This window comes from Erinaceus europaeus, chromosome 2 (genome assembly GCF_950295315.1).
Source record: "Erinaceus europaeus chromosome 2, mEriEur2.1, whole genome shotgun sequence".
NCBI classification, from domain to species: Eukaryota; Metazoa; Chordata; class Mammalia; order Eulipotyphla; family Erinaceidae; genus Erinaceus; species Erinaceus europaeus.
In genome coordinates, this window is record NC_080163.1 from 165,977,490 (window position 1) to 166,000,567 (window position 23,078).

The 23,078-nt window shown below is 44.1% G+C and overlaps 2 long non-coding RNA genes across 2 annotated transcripts in view; one reads left to right on the forward strand and one right to left on the reverse strand.

The window, feature by feature from the left end:
- LOC132537004 (uncharacterized) overlaps window positions 1-23,078 on the reverse strand; it is a 418,667-nt gene that overhangs the window by 384,893 nt on the left and 10,696 nt on the right. The gene's annotated exons all lie outside the window — the stretch shown is intronic.
- On the forward strand, window positions 13,347-20,892 carry LOC132537001 (uncharacterized). The gene is made up of 5 exons (XR_009548512.1): window positions 13,347-13,447; window positions 17,196-17,231; window positions 17,665-17,691; window positions 20,108-20,155; window positions 20,863-20,892. It is a non-coding gene; the product is annotated as an uncharacterized LOC132537001 (long non-coding RNA).

Genomic DNA, 23,078 nt, shown 5'->3' on the forward strand with positions numbered 1-23,078 from the left:
AAACTATTTTCAAATGACTTGTGTTTGGCTAATCATTTCAGCATTTTTCAATGCTTTTTCAACATACCAACTTTTTGAAGATATATGCAAGATCTAATAAGAGAAACAGTATGCAAATGTATTTCCAGAGAATGAGACAGATCCAAGAAAACATGTCTATGGTGTCAGGTCTCTGAGACCAGGGCTGCAGATCCCATCCTCCTGGCAGCTTTCCTGCCTGGCGTCCAGGCCAGAACCTCCCTGGGCTGTAGGGCTGGCAGGTACATTTCCTTTGAGAACCAGCCCGTGAAGAAATCTGCCCTTAAGTCAGGGCCATTTAATACATGGTGCAGGGTGATGTTAGCTCCCATCACCGCGTGGAGAGAAGGGGGAAAAGAGCGATGGGCATTGACTGCTAGGACTCTGCATTCTGAGAACTTGAAGATTTGAAATACGTGAAATAAGGACATACTCATAAAGCTTGTTGTACCATTGCTCCATCTTCTCAACTGATCTGAAATCCAAGAGAAGGGAAGAAAAAAAGTTAAAATGCACAAAATTCACACAAACATATTATAATGCCAGCCAGTATAAACAGCATCATTGATTGTTATTGGTGGGACTGTGTGATCCAGGAGGCCTGTCCTGGTCACTGGGTGCTGAGGGCCCCTGCTCTTTAACAGTTTGCTGGGTTGACAAGGAAATCTTCTAAATGGAGGAGAAATTGGGTTTGGGGTCAGTTGGTGGTGCTGGTGGTTAACTGCACATGCTACCATGCACAAGGACCTGGTTTCAATCCCTGGGTCCCTACTTGCAGAGATCTTAGCAGCTACATGTGTTTGCCTGAATCAGAGCCATTGGAGGACAATGGAGAGCACACAGCTGTACTTGTGGGGGTCAGAGCACCTGTGGCTAAGAGGCCCCCAGATGGAGCTGTGCTCCCCCTGAGAGTCATGAAGAGATAGGCAGGGCCTGGCTGCAGTCTTACTGAAAAGACACCATGAAGCTGTGGTCAGCCCAGCCCAGGACCAGTGATGTGCGGGTTCTCGCGGCTTTCTTTATGTTGGGTTCCACCCTCATGTCCATCAGGGGCACCAAGTACTTGATTCGGAAGTGACTCTTGTACCTGGGAGGGAATAGAGCACAGCACTGTAAGCTTGTATCCCAGCGATCTGCGAGCATCTGGGTTTCTCCTGAGGAGATGATGGGTGTGTTTCTTGCTTTTAGTCATTTTTTATTGGGGGATTAATGTATAGTCGACAGTAACTACAATAGTTTGTACATATATAATATTTCTCAGTTTTCCCTGAGAGTTTCCCCCATAATAATATAACCCCCACTAGGTCCTCTGCCATCCTTTTCCAGGACCTGTATTCCCCCCCCAGTCCTCCACCCCAGAGTTTTTTACTTTGTTGCATTACACCAACTTCAGGTTGAGCAGGTATATACTTTGTGTTGGAGATGAGCAAAACGTTGGAATATAAGATCAGTTGCCTTTTCTGCCACCTCCGACCCTTCTGGAATTTGCCAGAGCCGAAGAAATGGATATGGCCATGAGGCAACACTAGGTTCTTCTCTTCTGGACTACCCTCCTCCACAGAAGAGCTGCAACAAAGCAGACCCACAGGGCAGTTTGTCACTGGCAGGTGGAACAAGGGCTTCTGCTGATGTCAGCACTCACAGAGCATTACAGAGGAGTCTAGTTCCCCAGAAGGGCTCAGCAACCCAATTCAGGAGTCTTGAGCTAGACAGAGCTCCTGTGAGAGTTGAGGTCACTCAGGGCTGGTGGTAATGGAGGGAAGCTTCAAGGACAGGGCACATGGCCTGTCATTTCTGTGTCAGGGAACAAGGAAGTAGCAGAATCTCAGGACATGGTAGAAAGGAGACACTGAGAGGGAGTTAGGGGGAGTGAGGTATTGGGGCCCTGGTGCTTGGTGCTGGGAGAGGACCTCAGTGGGGGTGAGAGTATTGTGCAAGACACCCTGTTGTCAACAAATCACACTGTAGTGAATTAACACTGACCCCCAATATAAGGATAAAAAAATGTAAGGGACACTAAGAGGTCAAAGGAGAGAGGATGAGAAATGTTTCAAAGAACCAACTCAGGGACACAGGGCCAAGGCCTGAAGGCAGCACAGTGTCTAGAGTGTTGCTGAACATAATCAACCCCAAGTATCATTTGCAGTTTTTGCCTCAGTGACTCTGCCTCTCTCCCTACCCATTCCTCTCCCCCTTTTCATTTCTCTCTGCTTCTTTTCTCTTCTTTTTTGTTCTCTCTCTATTCCTTTCTAATAAAAATAATTTTAAACAGATCTATGTGTGACCTATAGGGGTCAGATTGCATAGATCCAAGAGTGTGAAGAAGTCATTCCACTGTGGTCTCAGGTTAACATACACACTTAGATAACAGGATTCTGAAAAACTGACTCTAATCTTCTTTAAGTCAGTCATCACTTTGGGGTTGAGGGGGGCAGGAATCCCATGATCAGCCGAGAATAAACCAAACATTCAAATGTTTCTCAACTCAAAGAAGTACTAAGCTATTCCTTAGCTGTGCCCATAGTAAGCCCACAGGACTCAGATCCTAACAGGTCAAGCCTGCTCTCTGGCATCAGCAGAAGGGAATCTCATGAGCACAAGTAATTGTTGATGAGACCAGAGCTGAAGCTGAGGATCCTGTTAGTGGGAATCACACAGAGCACCTCCTGGGACCACCCTCCTCCTCCTCTGCTGGTCACACAGGGCATGTGAACAGACTCTACCTTAAGCAGGGCAGCCAGCACAGACACCCCGAAAGCCTGGAAGAGTTTCTGGTAGACGCAGACATCCTCTACTCTTCACTCCTTGATGCGAAAGAGAAAGCTGGGCACAGCACTGTGTGCACTGTTCAGCTCAGTCTCTGAGACTGAAGATTCCGCTGTAGCCAAGTACCCTTGGCTGTGATGTCAGTGGTCAAAGGTCAGTGTCATAACTGAGAGTTGACAGAGTGACCCTCTGAAGCCAGTTGCACCTACAGCTTTGAGTCTTTTAATCTTTTCCTTTTGAGATAACTATAGACTCCCAGGCTTTTATTGGAAAAAAATAGATATTCCACAAGCATTGCCCCTATTTCATGAAGTGGTCATCTAATTATATAATTCTAAACAGTAAATATCACTGTAGGATATCCACATGGATACTGTCACAGACACACTATTTCCAGGAGCATAAGTGTGTGTGTGTGTGTGCGTGTCCATACACAAAAGCAATGTTATCCTCGTAAAACCATTTTTGAAAGAATGAATCCATTGGCAAATGAGTTGTGGACATTCTTTGATACCTGTGTGCTGACAGGAGGTGGAGAGCCAGGAGGCCACCAGGCCCACTTTCTAGTTGAGAGCATTATAGAAGGAGAGAAGGAAGAAAGCCCAACCAGTCTTAAGTCCAGGAGGCGAATGATGTACCTCACCATGGAAATGTTTCCTTTACATACAGTCCTACATCAAGGATGACTCTATGAGCAAAGACTGAAAGCAGAGAGGGCACTGTGTCACATACTGTCTGTCAGGCTTCTGCCTTTTAATGGACAGTATTTGTTTTAAGAGTCACCAGGGGCCTGACAGTGGTGCACCTGGTAGCACACACATAGGAGCCAGGGGCAGGACCTTGTTTTAAGTCCCTGGACCCTATTCCTGGGTGGGGGAGGGAGTGGAGAACACCTCCCAAGTGGTGGAGCAGTGCTGCTGATGTCTGCCTTTATCCTTCTGTCCCCATCTCTATATCTCTCTGGCGTGGCAAATTAGAAAAGGAAAAAATGACTGCGGAGAGCAATGGAATCATAGTGCAGGCATGAGCCCCAGCAATAACCCTGGTGGTTAAAAAAAAAAAAGAAAAAAGTCAGAATAATAAAATTATTTAACTAGACATCCTAGTCTGGTCATACTACATAGCAAGCTAATATGGTTATTCAATATATAATTTTTGATGGGAGAGTATTAGAATGGTATGGAGAAAATGGCTCCAAAGAAATTAAAAAAAAAGAAACTGGTCAAAAACATCCCTGTCTTCTTTCAAAATATCCTCGTTCTGAAGCAGGTATTCATGGTTAGGCACTGTGGGATGAAACAGAGAGTTTCTTTCTAATGGGAATCTGAATCCTACCTCATCCCAGTCTCAGAATAGAGTCCATGCCTAATACATACACTTACTGCATCACTTCCTGGATTGCCTGAGATACTAGAGAAATATAAAAACATCCCCAATCCATCCATCAACACATATCCAGCATCACTGTACACAGTTTGAGTCTTCTTTTAAGGTCAGTCTTCCAGGATTTTCTCTCCTTTTTCTTACCATTCTATTTCCTTCCCTTAGGCTCTCAGTCTTCCTCAATATATTCTAAGATAGTAATAATATAAGTGAATGAAAACAGATGTACAAAAATTTACAGATCTACTTATATCCCTCTATATAACACACTTGTACTTGTACTACATGAACAATCTATACATTTATAAATAAGTAATATTATAAGTCATTATCAAGACAATATATTAGATTCACTAAAAAGGGTTATTTCAGTTTTTCTAGGAAGGAAAGGTATCTCAGCTATATTATCTTTTTGTTTATCTGGTACTATTATTTAAATTCTAGACACCACTTTTTTGTGTGTGCATTAAGTATCTGAGTGTCAAAGGAACTGAAAGGACTAGTTTATACCCCTTTGCCTTTCATTATTTCTTTCTTCTCTTTCCTTTCAAAGAAATCTTTTCCTTTAAGCAAAATGTACTCTTGGTTATCACAAATATAGTAATGAGAAAATGAATACATAGTATCTGGACAGAAAAGTCAATATTTTTATGCATGGTGTGTGTGTGTGTGTGTGTGTGTGTGTGTGTGTGTGTGTGTGTGTGTGTGTGTGGTGTAATAGAGAGAGGGAAAGAAACAGGGAGAAGGCCTGTGAGTTTCCTGAGTCATAATCAGCTCTGATAATGATGCCTGATGACCCTGTCCCCAGAGAGGTTGCAGACCTGGCTCTAGACTAGCCAAGTCGGATTCATGTCTTGCTGTCCTGGTGTCAGACCAGTTCCTTTATAGGCCTCCAGCTTTATAAAGGCAAAGCCCTTCACAGAGATTGAACCCATTCTTCCAGGCCCTGGCAAATATGAAGAGGGCTGCACCCTAGTGTTTAAATTAAAACACCAGCCATAATCCTGTTTCCCAAAGCCAGAGGCCGGAATCTCATAGTAGGTCATCTGTGGCGGCTCACCCTTGTTTCTGAACACAGAGACTAACAGGCCAACAACTTTCAATCCCACAGACAGTTCTGTCCTAGTTAGTTTCTGGCTCAGAAATGTTCCTTGTAGAAGGAATGGCGACTGGAGCTTCAGAGGCATGTGGCCATCAGTCCCCCTGGGCAATGCTGGGCTTCTACCTCTCCTCCCATGGGTGTCATGCCTCGACATTTCAGGACCCAGTGGGAGGCTGTCTGAGGACAGAGTTGTCCAGCAGCAGGGAAGGAGAGGAAAGAGCATAAGCTGCTTAGTCTGAGGCTGGCCATGTCTGAGGCTTCTCAAGTGGTCCTTGTCACAGTGGGCACAGGTAGAGCCATCATGAGCAGTGAGGCTGCAGCTCTGTGGGCTGCATCACAGGTGCCATCACGGCCACCCATCCCAGAGCCCAGCCCCTCCCTGTGCCTTGTCCCCCATGACAGTAGAGCTGTGCTGTAGGTCTGTGGATTGAACAAGAGTGAGGTTGCTGAGGAACACTATTTATAATCAAGATGACTGAAGCCGAGGTGGGTGTAGGAGGAAAGGAGCCTTTTATTTATGCTTGAGCCAGGGTCTCAGATCTTTCTCATAAGTCTGGCACAGGACAAAGGGGCGGTACAGCCTTATATCAGGGCACAGGCTGGAGAACAAAAGGCATCATCCCAGAAGCAGAGGCTGCAAGGTTAAGGGGTGGGACTTGGACCCACTGCTCAAGGTCTGTTTGCCTTAGTTATTATTATCTTTCAGCAGAGCTGTGCCTGGGAAAGAAAGTTTAGCCTCCACAAGAGAGAACCCACTGGTGGTGGGGGAGGGTGTCTAGTTGGGCAGGAGTTAGTGGGGTTATTGAAGCCTCTTATTAGTAAACATTTAGTCTGTGTCCCCATCCGCACACCCATAGATAAACCACTAGAGTGCTCACACAGTCTTAGAAATAGGCTCACAGTTTGTTTGTTTTTTCCCACACATGTAGACTCACTATGCCACATATGAGTGAAACCATTCTGTAGTTGTCCTTACTCCTAACTTGCTTCACTGAGCATCATCTTCTCCAGTTTCAGCCACTTTATCTCAAGGACAAAACGCCATCCTTTTTGATTACTGCATAATACTCTTTTTTTCATCTAAGCATCTGTCAGAAGGACATTTTGGTTGTTTCCAGATCTTTGCTATTGTGACTAAAGCAGCTGTGAACATGGGGGTGCACAAATCCCTCTGAACCAGTGCTTTTCTGTCTTTTGGGTGTATGCCAAAGAGTGGAATTGCTGTGTCATGTGGTATTTCCTTTTTTATTTGCTTAAGGATTCTCCATACTCAGTTCACCAGTTTGCATCCCACAGGCAGTGCAGTAGTGTTCCCCTCTCTCCACATCCTCTCCAACACTTACCTTCTGTTGTTTTACTGATGGAGTCCGTATCAAAGGTGTGAGGGGGTATCTCAAAGTGGTTTTGATTTGCACATTTCTGATGATGAGTGAACTGGAGCATTTCTGCCTATGTCTGTGGGCCAGGGGTATCTCTAGAGAGTCACCTACTTGTATATTCTGACCACATTTTATTGTGTTCTTTTTGTTGAGTTTAAATCTCAACTTTCTCAATTTCTCTCTATATTTATCAAAAATAAAACAAAAATGACCCCTAGTAGGGCAACAAAATTGAAAATAAGTAATAAATATAAATTTTTAAAAAATAAGACCACTAGCAGCTGTGGATTCGTCATTCATGCAGGTACCAAGTCCTAGTGGTAATCCTGGTGGTAAAATAAATAAATAAATGCCTTTAGAGAAAATCCTGGACTCCTTGCACTTAAACATCATTATTCCTACTATGCAGGAAGAGCGCACTTAATAAAATTCAGGGCGCTGGGTGGAGATGGGCCCTTCTCCATGTGAGGGTGATGGAGAACTGCAGCGCCTGTCCCTGTCCTGCCCCTTGGGCTCAGAGCAGATTCGCCACTGCCCTTGGCGTGGGTCATACTCCCAGCTCATGCTCACGCTCATCCTCACCCAGAGACAACTTTTCCCTCAATCCACAGCCCGCAGTGACCATGTTCAGCAGGGCCTTGGGACAGAAGTGCAGCCTTAGCCAGGCCAGCTCAGCGCTGGGGAGAAGCAAGCCCAGAGAAGATGCTGTAGACAAGGTAGGCAGACAGGCTTCTCCCTGCCTGGTAGAGACAACCTGGCTCTGTCCAGTTTACAGATGTGGTGGTGCTCATTCATGCACTTGAAATCCTGTCTCCTAAGTATTCGTTCCTGTGAAGGCGAGGTCAGTGAACCTGCCAGAACCTGCAGGGACTGTTGTTTTCCAAGATTTGACCCCATGAAAGCAGGACCTCAGTCTGCTAGGGGAGGAAACCGCTCAGCCATGTGGCAGATGGGCACTGAGATGTTGTGAAAAGTAGAAAGCTTACACCTTGAGGAGAGAAGCTGCTGGCAGTGGGTTCCTTTTTGGCGACAAGAACACTGAGGTGGATGGTTGAGGACTGTGGTGGATTTGGGCATTTGGGCAAGAACTATCCTTTAGAAGTAATAGGCAGCAAATGCAGAGGCAGCAAGGCATGCAACTGGATGGTGTGAGAAGAGACAACTGACATCCTGAGGACAGTGTGAAGGGGTCAGCTGAAAGGGGGTTAGGGTGGGGTTGTCCTTGTGTCTTGGCAGTAACTCAGCAAGAAGAGCCCCAGGCTTGCCTTTGTGACACTGAACTTGGATGTGTGAGGTCTTCTAAACCAGCACTGCTTGTGTGAGAGATGAGTTGCTTTGCCAGAGGATGTCTTTCTCCTTAAGTAAGTGCTTAAAACTGGAAAACAGAGTTTTTTTTTAGTGAACTGTAGTTCAGGGAGCCTATGGCCATTGGAAGGTGTGTAAGATAAGAAGGATGTTGTAGCTGTGAATCTCAATGTTATGTGTATTTTTCTCCTTTTTAAATATGAAGGTCAAGTCCATTGGATAAGAGGGGTACAATTCCACACACAATTCCCAACACCAGATATCTCCAAACTACCCCCTCTCTTGGAAGTTTTCCTATTCTTTATTCCTCTTGGAGTATGGGCCCAGGATCATTATGGGGTGCAGAAGGTGGAAGGTCTGGCTTCTGTAATTGCTTCTCTGCTGGACATGGGCATTGACAGGTGGATCCATACTCCCAGCCTCTCTCTCTCTTTTCCTGGTAGAGCAGGGATATGGGGATTTGGGGCTCCAGGACACATTGGTAGAGTTGTCTGCTCAGGGAAGTTAGGTTGGCATCATGGTGTGTGTATTTTTTTTAATGAAATTATACATATAGTAGTGCCTGTGGATAGTAAGTTGTATCTTTACACCTCAATGTGGATGGGTTTAGCACTGTATCAGATCACTCTGAGTGTTGAACCTAGTTATTTAAAGCATCTAAACAGAGGCTGTGGTAGAAAAGCCAGCCATAACAGGATACATTCAGAAATATCCAGATGGTAATTGCAAAAGAATAGAGAGTGTGTCAGGCTGGAGAGATGGAACTAGAATTAAAGCTCCAGACTTTCAGTCCCAAGATACATAAGGCACTTAGTTCCATGGTGAATGGGTGAGCAGCCCCACAGTCCTGGCACAGTAGTTAATGCTCAGACTACCTCTGGGCCTCTTACTCCTTTCTTGCCATGGCACATCCACAGTGGTGCTTTCTGGTGCAGGCACTGAATCCCAGCATTAAAACTGTCATTTATGACAAAGAGATGATACAGACACATGGGAAAGCTCCTTTTCTGTAAACACAGATTCCCTCCCCCATTTTATTTAATAGGACTGAGAAAAATTGAGAGGTTAGGGGATATAGAAAGGGAGAAAGATTGACACTTGTAGACCTGCCTTGCCACTTGTGAAGCATTCCCCCCTGCAGGTGGAGAGTGGGGGCTAGAAACTGGATTCTTTAATTTAATTTAATTAATTTATTTATTCACTTTTGTTGCCTTTGTTGTTTTATTGTTGTAGTTATTATTGTTGTCATTGTTGTTGGATAGGCCAGAGAGAAATGGAGAGAGGCGGGGAAGACGGGGAGAGAGAGAGATAGCTGTAGACCTGTTTTACTGCCTTGAAGCGACTCCCCTGAAGGTAGGGAGCTGGGGGCTTGAACTGGAATCCTTATGCAGGTCCTTGGGTTTGCACCACCTGCATTTAACCCACTGTGCTACAGCCCGACTGCCAGAACCTTGATTCTTGCGTGGGCCTTGTGCTTAGTAATATGTGCGCTTAACTAGGTGCACCACCGCCAAATCCTGACTTTTTTTTAATTGTCAACTTAATACTTATTTACAAAATTGTATGATAATGGGAGTATAATTACATACTGTTTCAACCACCAGAGGTCTGTGTCCCATTCCCTGCATTGAAAACTGCAGTCTCCCAATGTTACCGATATGGGCTGATTCTACTACTTACCATCTGCCTGTCTATCTAAGATCTATCTTTATCTATGTATATATTTTTTTCTCCATTATTTTTGTAGTCCTACCTTCACTTCCTTTCTAGATCAGCCCTACACCTATTACCACTTAGAAGGTCTCTCCTTGTCACACCCTGATCTTCCACCAGTCACTTTTCGCTCCACCCTCTATGTCACATCCTGTTTCCACCCTACTCAGAGAGTGTAAAAACAGCTGCTCTTCTGATTAAAGACACTTGGAAATTGCTTTCCAGCTCCGAGAGTTCCAGAGTGTATCTCCTGCGAAGTTAGTGCAGCATGAGTTCCTGATCCCTCTCCCATGCAGCAGCCTAGATCGGCTCCAGTTGAGTTCTCTCCAACCCAGAGAGCACTAGCTCGGGAAGAAGCACCCTCCAGCTATCCCGGCAGGTGTTGGTCGGTCAGTCTCTACCCCTGGACTGTTCTAGTAGAGTAGGGCTCTGGAGAGGTGAAGTTCTGGGAAGCATTGGTGAGATCATCTTCCCAGGGAAGTCAGGATGGAATCACAGTAGCACCTGCAATTTGGTGGCTGAAAGTCAGTAAGATGGAAAACAGGACAAAATGTTTAGTTAACAGGAACCATAAGGTAAGTATAATGCAGATGAAAGTACAGCGCTTAGGGTACAAGGAGCTAGGAAGTCTATTTTAGGAGTGTTCCTAGGAACTTATGTCTTAGTAATCTTTGCTTGAGCTTATGAGCTAACATGGAGGTGGACTAACAATATTGTCTGAAAAGATGGTGTCAGAGTTGAGAGTAGTACTAGAAATCAGGATTAACGTAGAGAGTTGCTTGCAAATTTAACAAAAAAATATATAAATGCAATTAACTGTTTACCTCAGTGAGCTAACCTGGGGCTCATATTTATTCATGTTTAGCACTAGAGCCTCTGCAACTTCCAAGTCCCTGTCAGGCTTAGCTCACAGTTGATAATCACATCTGAGAACATTCTAGGATACATTCACTTCAGAATCAGTCTTCTTTGAGTGGCAGAATAGGATAATCCAGCCTCCCTTTGGAGAGTAGTTCATAGTGAAGGTATGGTCCTGAGAAGCCCACAGAAGGGCTTATGATGATGTTCCTAATAGATATGACCAGTGATAATAGAGAGAGGTCTAGGGGAGAATCTATGGGGTATTCAAGGATTCCCTGTCTAGGACCCCAGGTGATGATAACATGGCCTAATGGTGGCCAAAAAGGTCATAGATAAGTGAGCTAGTCTTTTGCCCTTATTTGTAGTCCCTTTATCTGATAAGATTAGACTTTCTCCCCATGTTGAGTGTAATTTGTTGTATCCAAACCAGTATTGGATTTATGGAATATGGCCTCATGTTCGGGAGGAAATAGACCTAGGATTTTAGTGAGGTCTTAGTTAGCCTCAAGTTTTTCTTCAGTTACTTGATTAATGATTTTTTTTTTTTTAATACCAGAGCAGTGCTCAGTTTTGGCTTATGGTGGTATGGGGGGTTGATCTTTTGTCATTGGAGCCCCAGGCATAGAGTCTGATTACGTAACCATTATGCTATCTCCCCCTCGTTTTTTAATGATTCTAATAATGGTTGTCATTGGGACAGTAGTTATCCTTTACTTGATGTGTAATTTTTGCCTGTATATCTCTTGGCCAGTTGTATAGTGTCTCTTCTAAAATTAACCTAAGGGTAACAATAATGCTGATGCTCTGTCAGAAGAGATTTAAAAAGATGGAAGAATATATCTTACTTAAATTCTTTTTGAGTTATTTGATACTCAATTAACTACATAAAGTGATTGAGAGAAGTGAAGTAAGGGGTAGGAGAGGAGGGTGTATAAGCCTAAATAATAAATATGTGATTAGAGAATTTATGATGCCTTCTTTAGGACATTCTACTAGAATACCAGGCTTATGCTATCTAAGTCTAATCATAAAGGGCTATTTATTAAGCACTTTTACTTTGAGGTATATAATTGTCCCTTGCTTATACTAGGTACATGTAGGCCCTTGCCTGTATTTAATATCTGTAATTTTGTTAGAATATGTGCCATCTGGAATGGAACTAGGTAGTCCCATGGAAACACAGACTTTCAAAGTTCTACTTTGCTTATTAAATGCAAGAAGCAATGGCTACTACTCAGATGGAGAACCTTAGCCATATGCTAGGACACTGAGATCCCACCCATCCAAATAGCTAGTCTGAGGAAGTCTGGAGGGATGTTCCCAGATACCTCAAGATGGGAGACTGTCCGGTGTATCACTGATCAGAACTCCATCAAAGATTTTATGGATAAAACCACATGTAAAGGAACAAGAAGATCAAAGATGTTTTTAGTTGAACATACATCAGGAACAATTGTCAAGGTACAAATTACTTTCAAGGTAGGGGAGACACCAAGAATGTGTTGGCCTTAATTATGATAGTCTTCTCTCAATATGCACTTTTTTGATGCTCCAAGAAATATTTGTTTATTCTTAGGTCATTTTCTGCACAAACCCCAAAGCCCTCATGGAAGGAGTCAAACATCAGAGTTACAGATAATTAATATTTTTAAAAAAAAATTAAAAAATGCATTTATTAATAATTTCCCTTCCTTTTATTTTATTTCTTTAATGTAATTTTTACCAAAGCATTATTCAGCTCTTGCTTATAGTGGGGCAAGGGATTGAACTTGGGTCATTGGAGCCTCAGGCATGAGAGTGATTGCATAACCATTATGCTATCTACCCTTTGTCCTTTTAATCTTTATTTATTGGGTAGAGACAGCCAGAAGTCAAGAGGGAAGGGGGTAATAGAGAGGGAGAGAGACAGAGAGACACCTGCAGCACTGCTTCACCACTCGCAAAGCCCTCCCCCTGCAGGTGGGGACTGGGGGCTCAAACCTGGGTCCTTGCACATTGTAATACATGTGCCCAACCAGGTGCACCACGACCTGGCCTCCTGACAAAGAAAGAAAGCTTCATGGAACTCATTGTGACACCTGTGTCAGTACCCCCAGCCATTGGTACTGACCAGGAGTGGGAATCTTACCTGCTCAGAGGATTCCAATGCACTGACATCATTGTTTTTTAACCAGGAGGAACAGGGGCTCCCACAGCACACATTCCACCAACTGAGCAAGAGACCACAGGCACAGAAGAGGGCACCACAGCAGGACAGTCCAATCAGGGCGCTAGGGCCACTCGACCAGGCTCTCCAGGCAGTGCCAGTGGCTCCACTGTGTCTGGATCATCTGTGGCAGGGCAACACACCAAGGCTCCATCATCCCAGGGCTCTAGCACCACTGGACCAGCACCTAATGACTCTGGAAAAACAGGGCCACCTGCAGAAAGCTCTGGGACCTCAGGCGAGCCTCAGGAAGGATGTCAGTCCACAAGCTCATCTGTCAATCAACCTCGCACCTCTCAACCAGCTGCAGTGCAGTCTAGAACCACTGGGCTATCTGTCATGGAGGCAGGAACCACAGGGCAATCCGTGCAAGACTCCAGGACCACCTGGCCTGGCTCAGCAGGCAGTAGCAGTGGACCCACTGGGGCTGGAACAGCAGGAGCAGGGCGCCAGACCACGGCTCCATCATCCCAGGGCTCTGGCACCACTGGACCATCTTTTGTTGTCTCTCAGACTTCAAGCCAGTCTAAGGAAGGATCTGAATCCACAGGCTCATCTGTCATAGGATCTGATTCCACTTCAACCTCCTTGGTGTACCCATGGGCACCACTGGCTTCTCTTCTACCCTGGTGGGCACTACTGCTTCCTCGGTGGGCATTGTCACAACCACAAGAGTTTTTCCTCAGGGATCCTCTGCTGACACAGCTCCAGGAGGTAAGCCTACACACAGTATATACAAACGTCTTTTTTTTTCCTTTACATTCTCTCTTTGGTATTTTCAGGCCATTTTGAGCTGTTAATGGATTCCTGAGTCTTCTTAAAATAATGAAGCTTTCATATTCTAAGTCAGGTCATCATATATTCATCATTTATACATCATGTTCTTTTTAGTCTTTTTTTTAAATTTCATTATTAGAAACAGAAAGAAATTGAGATGGGAGAGGGCCATAGAGGAGAGAGTCAGACACCTGCAGTTCTACTTCACCACTCGTGAAGCTTCCCACTGTAGGTATGGACTAAAGGTTTGAACCTGGGTCTTGGAGCACTGTAATATGTGTGCTCAACCAGGTGTACCACCACCTGGCTCATCAGGTTCTGGTCTTTTAATTTATCAATATATTATTTAGAAGTGTGCTAGTTGTTCTTATTTAACCCAACATTACAATGGAATTATTTTAAATGCTTGCAGATAATTCATCTACATAACAAGTTTATTTTTACCCTAACCCTTGTGATACATGCTCTTTTGTTTCCCCCTCTCTTTCAAATGGAATTCTCGAGAAATAATATTTTTAGGGTTTAATGAGGACTGAAGCTTAGGCTGTCTAGTCTCCAGTCCTGTTCTCAGCCCCTACCCTCCTCACTCCAGTGGCTGTAGGAACAATCTGGGTATAGCACGTATATCCAACCACCCTCTGCCCCTGGAACTTGCAGTACAAAAGTAATGATTAATAAATGTGACTCAGGTATTCTTCCATAAGTAGAATGTACTATCCACTCTGTTTTATGCTTAATAATAATAAGATGTAGCACAGACCTCACTTAGTTGTTGTTAAAATTCGTAGGCTCCAGCCGGCAGGGCTAGCTTCACAGGCGGGTAACAGAGACGCGGAGACAACGGCTGGGCAGGGAAGCTGTATTTCTTTATTCAGGAACAACGATTCACAAACTAAGACAAACTAATCACCAAACAGAACTCTGCTGTCTCTTTGCGGCGGCACAAGCACTCTTTCTTTTACTCTCGAACTCAGGAACTCTCTCCCTTACTCTGGAACTCAAGAACTCTCGTACTGGGGAACCCTCTCAAACTCTCGCACTCTCGAACTCAGGAACCCTCTTCCTTACTCTCGAACTCAGGAACTCTCTTACTCAGGAACCCTCTCTCGGGGTTCCTTGGGGCGGGGCCAAGCAGGCCCGCGAAATTAAAAGGACTGATCCAATTCTCTTGGCGGGGGAGGGCTAGAACAAACCAGTGTAAAGCATAGGACACTTAGTAGCATGGTTCACTGTGTTATCAATACTGCAGGCTTTATTTCCCCTTTTCATTTTTGATTAATGGTGGTTACAATCTATTAAGATTACAATATGTAGGTCCATGATATACTCCTTATCACTGTTTTTTTTTTCCCCTATTTCAAACAATTAATCACTTCTGGCCTTTCCACTGCTACTCAGTAATGGTGGAGTATAGCCAAGTTTGTTACCTACCTGAGTGTATATTTGTCACACATAAACTCAACCAAGAATTAGAAATTTCAAGCTTTTTAAAAAAATTATTTATTTATTTATTCCCTTTTATTGCCCTTGTTGTTTTATTGTTGTATTTTTTATTGATGTAATTATTGTTGGATAGGACAGAGAGAAATGGGGAGAGGAGGGGAAGACAGAGAGGGGGAGAGAGAGACACCTACAGACCTGCTTCACCGCTTGTGAAGTGACTCCCCTGCAGATGGGGAACTGGGACTTGAACTGGGATCCTCACGCTGGTCCTTGCACTTGGCGTCACATGTCCTTAACCCACTGTGTTACTGCCCAACTCCTGAAATTTCAAGCTTTATTCAGGAAAATTGAGAACAGACATTTTAGTGTACATGTGTGGAGAGAGGAGAGAGAGAGAGAGAGAGAGAGAGAGAGAGAGATGAGCGTGGGAGTAATTTACTGATATGTTGAGGGCCCCATGTTAGCAGAGCTAGAAAGGGAGAAACCAGGCCTGTAACAGAGCCTTATCAACTCCCAAGCCCCGCCTCCACCTTCTTTCTAAGCCATGCCCATACCTGTTGCCACTCCCATTTCCTGTGCATTCTTTACTTTTTTAACAATTTTATTTATTCACTTATTTTCCCTTTTGTTGTCCTTGTTTTTTATTGTTGTAGTTATTATTGTTGTTGATGTCATCGTTGTTAGATAGGACAGAGAGAAATGGAGAGAGGAGGGGAAGATAGAGGGGGAGGGAAAGATAGACTCCTGCAGACCTGCTTCACCACCTGGGAAGGGACTCCCCAGCAGGTGGGGAGCTGGGGCTGGAACAGGGATCCTTACACTAGTCCTTGAGCTTTGCACCACCTGTGCTTAACCTGCTGCACTACTGCCAGACTCCCCCATTCTTTCCTTCCTTCCCCACTGGCTTGGGAAACATGTTCTGGCAGTGGTGCTCCAGGGAGTGTCTATACTCTCCAGGTTCTCCCTATCCATTCTCTGACCTGAGCAGCTCTAAGGGGCAGCACACCTGAAGACACAAAGTCTGTTAATGCCCCTCCCAGAAAGTGAGAGTATCAACAATGTAACACGGGAAGCCTCTCCTTAAAACAGGGCTGTGGTCCAGGAGTGGGCGTGGTAGGTGGAGCATCTCACCTGTGGACCTGAGGTCCTAGTTTATTCCTGCCATCTCGGGTGCTACAGGGATACTGTGCCCTCTGTGTCTGTCCCTTGAGGTCCCCTTCATTAATACATATGTCACTGTAACCACAGGACTGTCATTTATACTTAAGACTCAGTTACCATTGCTATTAGAGCTGCTTCTGACCTCTGTATACTCCAGGAATCTGAGCTGTGGATGCTAGGATAGAGAGTCAGTATTCAGGGGCTGGGTGATGGTGCCTGTGGTAGAGTGCATATGTTGCTATGAACAAGGACCCCACCTGCAGGGAAGCTTCACGAGTGGTGAAGCAGGTCTGCAGGTGACTCTTGGTCTGTCTCACTCTCTATCTCCCCATCTCTCTCAATTTCTCCTTATCTATCTGCTAGCAGATCTATATGCTGAAATTTAAATATATTATTTCTTTTTTCTTTTTTTTCTTCCAGAGTTATCGTTGGGGCTTGGTGCCAACACTATGAATCCACTGCTCCTGTGGCCATTTTTTCTATTTCTTTTTAATAGGATGACAGAAATTGAGTGAGGAGGAGGAAGACAGAGAGGATGAGGGTGGGGAGCCGGGGGCTCGAACTGGTATCCTCACACTGGTCCTTGTGCTTCATACTGTTGTAAATGAAGTCCAGTTAAAATTACTTGTCAAAGCAAAAAACTAAGGACCTGAAGCAAGGCATTTATGCTTTTGCAAAAGGGTGTGCCGCCAACAGTGGCCATCAGGCAGGAGCTTATTCTCCACCACCACCCCCCTTCTCCCAACTTTTATGCTTGAATCAGAACTGTCTCCTCAACCCCTGGGCTGGGCTACAGAGCTCACAGTCTCCTCATTGTCTAAATAAGGAAAGGAGGAAGAGAGTCTGAGGGTCTCTGCTGGAGGAGTAGCAAGCACTGCAAGGAACTGACCTAAAGAATACAAAACTACTGGCCACAGGTGGTCACAGATAACAATTTGTAAAAAGAATTTTTGTACTAAACAGTCATTCTATTTGTGTTTCCTTGAAGACCTAACCATCTCTCAGTACTATGTGCGCTTAACCTGCTACACTGCTGCCCATTCCCTTATATTCTTTAAAGTATGAATTTACTTTTTCTTAGTCTCAAGCAATGGAATTCCTCCAGAACTCGTTGAATGTAAGTTGAAATTAACATTAGAAGAATATAATATGCATATCCTTCTGCATAATAGAGCTTGAAAATAATATTTCTGGGCCAGGATCATAGCTCACTTGCATAGTATGCTGCTTTGCTATATGTGCAATCCTGGTCCGAGCCTGGACCCTTTGCATTGAAAGTGTTCTCAGTGCTGTGGCTTCTCTCTGTGTGTGTCCCTCTCCCCTTCTCTGTCTGCTTCTAAAAAATAGATGTAGCATTTCTGTCTACTCCAATTGAGCATTAAAAATATCTATAGAACTATGGTCTTCTTTCCAAAGTATAATCTAATATAAGAACTGTACAAACAACTATCACAAAATTAAGAAGTTATTAAAATGTAGTATGATTCATCATTACAAATTTAGATATTAAAATGTATATTTATAAATCTATTTGTGTTTTTAAATTTCAGTGCCATCAAAACAGCCAGAAGTAACAGGTGAGAAAACATAGGACTAAAGATAACCATTTGAAAGAACTGATATGACAGGAACAGAATAGGAAACAGGATACCAAACATCAGACTTACCAGATCAGCAACACATGAATTTCAGAGTAGATGCTGGACTTTTTTCTGTTTTTTGTTTTTCCTCCAGAGCCCTGCTCAGCTCTGGCTGATGGTGGTGTGGGGGATTGAACCTGGGACCTGTGAGCCTCAAGCATGAGTCTCTTGGTATAACCATTATGCCGTCTACCCCTGTCCACTTTTTCTTTTTTTACGCCTTTTTTTTTTTAGAAATTTAAAAAAAAATATTTATTTATTTCCTTTTGTTGCCCTTGCTGTAGTTATTATTGTTGTTGTTACTGATGTCATTGTCATTGCATAGGACAGAGAGAAATCGAGAGAGAACGGGAAGACATAGAGGGGGAGACTGCTTGTGAAGTGACTCCCCTGCAGGTGGGGCTCCAACCAGGATCCTTAAGCTGGCCCACCATGTCTACTTAACCTGCTGCACTACCACCTGCTACACTACCACCTTTTTTACACCTTTTTTTAATTAAATCTTTATTTATTTGACAGAGACAGCCACAAATTGAGAGGAAGGGGGAGATAGAGGAGAGAGGAGACAGACAGACACCTACAGCATTGCTTCACCACTTGTGAAGCTTTCCCCCTGCAGGTGGGGACCAGGGGCTCGAACCCAGGTCCTTTCACACTATAACGTGTGCTCAACCAGGTGTGCCACCACCTGGCCCCTTTTTTTTACACCTTCTTACATTATAACAAAGTTGTGTTGACTTCCTTTCATAATATAAAGTCTGTACTAATTTTGTACAGTCTTCAGTGTCAATCAAATAAAGAAAATAACTCCTAAGAATATTCACATTATTTAAAATAATACTGATGTTATTTGTGACTTACTATTTCCATAAAGAAAAAATGAGATTTTATTGCAACCGACATCTCTGTTTAGTTTAAGATAGAAGTAAGCAAAAGTTTAATCTCATTTCTGGCTGATGGCTGATGCTTGGCAGTTGTGGGGTAGAGTGGAGGAATGGAATCTGGGACTTCAAAGCCTCAGGCTTAAGAGTCTCTTTGCATAAGGATTATACTGTCTGCCCCCGACCAAGTTCTTTAGAATACCTTATTTTTTGTTATTTGCCCTTTTTGCATTCTCCTAGCACTTACTGGTTGAGCTAAAAGGCTTTCATGCATGAGGCTCCAAAGTCCCCCACTACCACCACCACCAACAAGACCTGGTAAATATATATACATTTTTTACATACAAATTTGAACTCCAGAAAAGATTCCAAAAGGCTGGATTTTACTAGGAGGGAGTCATTTTCCCTTGGAGTGTGCAGAGAGAAATGTGGCAGAAGAAAGCCTTGCAGATGCTTTATGTGGGGTGACTCAGCTAGACCTCTGCTCCTCTGTCCCTCCCTGCTCCCTGGAGGACCTCTGCCTTGGGTTGCCCTTTGTGACTGTGGCAGCAAGTTCCTGTGGGAGCCCCCAGGCCCTGGCACAGCCCATGGCCTTGGCTACAGACTCTTCATCTTCCCTTGTCCTCCTTTCTCTTACTAAAACCACTTTTTAAAAATTTCTTTATTGGGGGATTCATGGTTTTCAATCGACAGTAAAATACAGTAGTCTGTCCATGCATAACATTTCTCAATTTTCCACATAACAATTCAGCCCCCACTAGATTCCTCTGCCATCATGTTCCAGGACTTAAACCCTCCCCCCCCCACCACCATAGTCTTTTAATTCTGTGCAGTACACCAACTCCTACTTTTTTATTTTTAAGTTTCATTGCTTTATTGTGAATTACATTCCCTTTTTTTTTGGATAGAGACAGAAATTGAGAGCTGAGGGAAAGAGATAGGAAGAGAGAGAGACAGAGAGATACCTGCAGCCCTGTTTACCCACTCATGAAGCTTTCCCCTTTCAGGTGGGGACCGGGGGCTTGAACCCTGCTCCTTGCACAGTACCATGTGTACTCAACCAGGTGCAACACCACCTGGCCCCACATTTTTTATTTATTTTATTTTTAAATTGCCACTAAGATATTTATTAGTGATGGAGAAAGAGGAGATGACTAGAGTATCACTCTGGCACATGCAGTGGTTTCAAACTCAGGCCTTTGTATGTGAGAGCCCAACATTATTTACTGCACTACCTCCTGGGCTTCTGGTGATTTAATACTGATTAAAAAAAAAACTATATTTGTCTTCACAACATAGTTACACATCTTGACATTGGTGATTCTAGGTAAAGTGCAGCAACCCTGTGAAGTGGAGGTGGCATGGTCCTCAGGAAGTCCCCGAAGCTGCTGCTGAGCACCATTTCTGCAGAGACTGCTAAGCTGGCAGGGGGTTTAATCAAGAAAATGACATATCATCTTATTTCTTCCCAGAAACCACTGGAAAAGGAGAAGAAGACCAAGAAGCAAAATATAAAACAGGTCATTAGAGGGGAGGAAAATCCCAATTTTAAAACTTATTCAACTAACATTTTAATAGAAAACTATATGTGAGGGACTGAGTGGTGATACACCTGGTTGAGTGCACACATTACAGTGCACAAGGACCTGGGTTTAAGCCCCTGGTCCCCACCTGCAGGAGAAAAGTTTTGCAACTGGTGAAGCAGATCTGCAGGTGTCTCTCTCTCTCTCTCTTGACTCTCTCTCTCTCTCTCCCCCTCTCCTCTCAGTTTCTATCTGTCTCTATCAAATAAAGACAGAAATAAAAGTAAATAAAATAAAAAGGGGCTTGGCAGTGGTGTACTGGATTCAGCACACACATTACAGTATACAAGGACCTGAGTTCAAGCCCCTGGTCCCCACCTGCAGGAGGACAGCTTCACAAGTGGTTGAGCAGGAGGGCTGCAGGCGTCTCTCTCCCTTTCTAACAACTCCTTCCCTCTTGATTTCTGGCTGTCTCTAGCCAATAAATACATACAGATAATTAAAAAATCAGCTTTTAAAAATGAGGGAGAAAAGTTTCTTTTAAGAAAAAAAGAGACTAAAAAATTTGTACATTTCTTCTTTTGATTCTCCTATGCTCTTTCAACCAACATTACCATCTTCCCGTGATAGATCAGTGAGCCAGGTGTGTCAGTGACTGTTCCGGTGACCTGAAGGCCTGACTGACTAAGATTCTGTGTCCACAGGTTGTCCAGCTGCCCTGCCTCCGCCTCCAGGTATGTATCCTCGCTCTGAGCTGACTAGTAGGCTTCACTGGTCCTCTCAGGCCTCACCTGTCAGGAATCATCTGGTGAATGCCACTCCTGTGGGAATGTTGCTGAAAGGGAAAACCTGAGTGACTACATTTAGCTTTTTGTCCCCAAATGCACAGTGAATGTTAATCACAGATAAATAGTCAGACAAAAGAAGTGGGTTTCATGACTTGAGTGAAAATACAGCTTAACTACTGCTTCATGAAATCAGATGCTATCGACAAAAATCTTGAAAAAAAATCTCAGTGATACTTTTAAAACTAGGTAACTTATCCCCCCCACCCTTTTTAAACCCTGAATTGTAGCAAGACACATTTGTATGGTCAGAATTTAGTTAGAAAAGACAGACACCTGCATCCCTGCTTTACCATTCGCAAAGCTTTTCCCTGCAGGTGGAGACCAGGGCCTTGAACCCAGGTCCTTGCGCACAGTAGTGTGTGTGCTTAACCAGGTGGACCACTGCCTGGCCCCCTAAAGAGGACAGTTTCAACATAAGTGTTTAAAATTCACTGCTTGCCCAGAATTTGAAAACTGAGAAAGCCCTTGGAACTGATCCTTTAAGAAGTCTTGGGTGGCCTGTAGGTTTACAGAGGCAGAATTTGGACTGTAAAACAGTAAAAAGTGGTAGCTAGAAGATCTAGTGACCACTCCCGGAAGCAACCAAGAATTACCCTTTACTTAAAATTATAGAATAAGACATGGGGGCCAGGCAGTGGTGCGCCTGGTTAAACACACATTATAGTGCACAAGGACCAGGCTCCAAGCCCCTGGTCCCCACCTGCAGGGGGGAAGCTTCACAAGTGGTGAAGCAGGGCTGCAGGTGTCTCTCTGTCTCTGTAGGGGGAAAGCTTTGCCAGTGCTGCAGGTGCCTCTCTATCTCTCTCTCCCTTTTTATCTCTCCCTCCCCTCAATTTCTCTGTCTCCATTCAATAATAAAAATATTTTTAAAAGTGATTTTAAAAAGATAAAGAAAAAAATAATAAAGGGGCCTGGGCAGTAGTACACCTGGTTAAGTGCACATAGTACTAAGTATAAGAACCCAGTGAAGGATCTGGGATTGAACCCCTGGCTCCCCACTTGCAGGGGGAAGCTTCACAAGCAGTGAGGCAGGTCTGCTGGTCTCTTCCTCTCCTCTCAGTCTCTCTGATCTTTTTTTTTTATTTTTTACTTATTTAAGAAAGGAGACATTAACAAAACCATAGAATAAGAGGGGTACAATTCCCATAACCTGATCTCCACATCCCACCCCCTTCCCTGATAGCCTTCCCACTCTCTATCTCTCCGGGAGTATGGATCCAGAGTCCTTGTGGGTTGCAGAGGGTGGAAGGTCTGGCTTCTGTAATTGCTTCCCCGCTGAACATGGGCCTTGACATGGATCGATCCATACTCCCAGTCTCTCTGTTCTATCAAATAAAAATGGCCACTAGGAGCAGTGGATTTGTAGTGCAGGCACAGAGCCCTAGCAATAACCCTGGAGGTAGAAATAAAAAGAAAATTAATTAAAATAAGACATGTGCTCATGCATGCTGACTAGGATGGTTTCTTCCTGGTAGATGGGTGTCATTTATGCACCTGTGGGAGCACATACTCAGGGACTCTGAAAGCCAAGGCCAGTGGCCACTATGGCTGCCTGATCATTATCCACAAATAACCTGTTGCATGTTGCCAGATGTAACCTCCATTTTATTAACTTCATATTAACAGTGTGCCGTTGTCCACTGGGAGAAGAAAAAGTGGTGAGTATCCCATTTCTCTTTGCTTGAGTCCACACTTGCTGTCACCCCTCACTTGAATAACATGACATGACCCATAGCCTGGAGACACATGGACAGCCAACTGCCACCAGTGCACCTGCATGGCTGCCAGGTCTGTGGACTGCAGACCCCGGGAGTGCCCTGCCCCACCCACATGTGGGGCCGGAGAGAAGGTGGTCACCTTCTCATCTAGTGATACATACCTGCTGTGACATTGGACACTATGGTGAGTCATACCAGCATGTTTGAAAAAAATTAATAAAAACTTCAGAGGGTCATATAGCATAATGGTTCAGCAAAAAGACTTATTCCTGCAGCTCCTAGGTCCCAGGTTCAAAACCCCACACCAACATAAGCCAGAACTGAACAGTTCTCTGGTAAAACAGAAAAAGGAGG